The sequence below is a fragment of the Arvicanthis niloticus genome, chromosome 13 (genome assembly GCF_011762505.2).
Source record: "Arvicanthis niloticus isolate mArvNil1 chromosome 13, mArvNil1.pat.X, whole genome shotgun sequence".
Lineage (NCBI taxonomy): Eukaryota > Metazoa > Chordata > Mammalia > Rodentia > Muridae > Arvicanthis > Arvicanthis niloticus.
The window spans coordinates 54,334,412-54,337,100 of record NC_047670.1 but is presented as its reverse complement, the minus strand read 5'-3'; positions in this window follow the sequence as shown (position 1 = coordinate 54,337,100).

Here is a 2,689-nt window from a genome sequence, read left to right as displayed (position 1 = left end):
GTGGAGGTGTCTGATTTGAGGACAAAGTCTTGGAGGTGGAGATCCCCTAGTGTACTGGCTGGTTTTGTGTGTCAACTTGACACAAGTTCAAGTTATCACAGAGAAAGGAGCCTCCCTTGAGGAAATGCCTCCATGAGATCCAGCTATAAAGCATTTTTTAAAATTAGTGATCAAGGGGGGAGGGCCTCTTGTGGGTGGTGCCATCCCTGGGCTGGTAGTCCTGGGTTCTATAAGAAAGCAAGCTGAGCAAGTCAGGGGAAGCAAGACAGTAAGTAACATCCCTCCATGGCCTCTGCATCAGCTCCTGATTCCTGACCTGCTTGAGTTCCGGTCCTGACTTCCTTTGGTGATGAGCAGCACTGTGGAAGTATAAGCTGAATAAACCCTTTCCTCCCCAACTTGCTTCTTGGTCATGATGTTTGTGCAGGAATAGAAACCCTGACTAAGACAAATTGGTACCAGCATAGTGGTGTGTTCCTGTGACAATCTGACACATTTGGGGAGGACTGTTGAAGGACTTTGGAACTTTGAGCTAGAAGAGCCATTGGGTGTTAAGAGCTCTGTGGGATGTTCTGTGGGAGCTTGGAAGATAATGTTGAGAACAGTGCAAACAATGGAGACCTGCCTTGTGAAATTTCAGAGGGAAGATTAAAGACTCTTGCCAGGCAGTGGTGGTGCAAGCCTTTAATCCCAGCATTTGGGAGGCAGAGGCAGGTGGATTTCTGAGTTCGAGGCCAGCCTGGTCTACAGAGCGAGTTCCGGGACAGCCAGGGCTACACAAAGAAATCCTGTCTCGAAAAAACCAAAAAAAAAAAAAAAAAAAAAAAAAAAAACAAAAAAAAAAAAAAAAAAAAAAAAAATGATTAAAGACTCTTGTCAGGGCCGTTATTGTTTTGATTGTGAAGACTCTGTGGTTTCGGTTAGCTGGGGCTGAAGAATCAGCTGTGATTAACAAGACACCAGAACTACTAAAGTGAAACCACTGCATTACTGGGACTATTGATGCTGGTTAGCTGGAGCTAAGAAATTAGTGGTGATTAAGAAAAGACCAGAATCATTGAGGTGAAATCTTCTAGAAAGTGTTTTCTGAAAGCACAAAGAGGCTGTGTTCCAAAGGTAGCTAAGGTTGTACTTTGTGCTGCAGCTGGACTTGGTAATGTGTAAGAGTCACCCAGGTGGTACTGGTTTTGAAGGCATGAAGGGGTCATGGAGAGCAGCTGAGGCTTGGCACTGTGAGAGGCCAGGGAAGGCCGTTGGTGAAGGTACAGCCTTACTTGTAATTGATGGCCCAGGACTGAAGGGGTCATGAAAAAGGAGTTGAGGCTTGGCACCATGAAGAGAGCCTATGAGAGGCCATTGGTGAAGCCTAGTTGCAGCAGAAGACAGCAGTGTTTTGGAGAGGCCAGTACCATGAGATGACCACCAAGAACAGCAGCAACAGTGGGGTACAGGCAGCTGGAGCCTAGAAGACAAAATGTGTGCTACAAAGGGCAGAGCTGGAGAAGTGACCAAGCCCTTGGAGGAGCCCAAGAAATCGTGAGTGGATTCAGACACTGGACAGTTGGAGTCTGATTTTGTTTTTGATTGTGACTGTGCCCTGATAGTTTTCCCTCCTGAAGTAAGAAAGCAATTTAGTGGAGACCAAAGTTAAGAGACTTTGAAGTCTAAGAGACTGGATATTTTGTTTGTTTGTTTGAGACAGGGTTTCTCTGTGTAAGCCTGGCTGTCCTGGAACTCACTCTGTAGACCAGGCTGGCCTTGAACTCAGAAATCCACCTGCCTCTGCCTCCCAAGTGCTGGGATTAAAGGCGTGCGCCTCCACCGCCCAGCGAGATTGGGTATTTTTAGGGGATTGAAATTTTAATATGTAAGAATTTGTAAAGACTATGGGATGTTTAAAGTTATTTAGATCTTGGGGATGAATAAGAAAGTAAGGGTTGGGCTGGAGAGATGGCTCAGCGGCTAAGAGCACTGACTAACTGTTCTTTCGGAGGTCCTGAGTTCAATTTCCAGCAACCACATGGTGGCTCAAGACCATCTATAAGATCCAATATCTTCTTCTGGTGTGTCTGAAGACAGTGTACTCATATACATAAAATAAATAAATCTAAAAAAAAAAAAAACCCAAACAAACAAGAGGCCTACAGAACTCCAAATAGATTGGGCAAGAAAAAAAAAATAAAAAAAAAAAAAAAAAGAAAGTAAGGGTTGAGGCTTAACAGTGATGTGTTTGTGTGTCAAGTTGACAAGGGGTCAGTGGTACTGGCTGGTTTTGTAATGTGTCATTTTGTGAATAGAAACCCTGACTAAGACACCTTTTGGAGAAGGGAACTCAGGCCAGTCCCTCAGGACCCCCTTTTTGAGCAGTCTTTAAGGTTACATTAAGGCATCTCCCATCTCTAAATGGTATCCCAAGAAATGGTGCCTGCTCCTCTTAGCTGGCCTAGGACACAGCACCCTTTGTTCAGGCCACCCCCTCACAGCCAGGCTCAGGCCTGGATTAGCCTTATCCAAGGGAAGCTAGGAGCCCCTCCTGGAATGTGAAGGGGAGAGGAAAGGGGGGTGGAGCAATAGTGCCCTGAATTGACTTGATAGGCTGGGTCTCTCCAGGGAACCACTGTGTCCCCGTCCCCAGATTATGACCCCTCCCCCAAGGTAGGGTTTGTGCCCCATTGGGATGGGGTGGGGG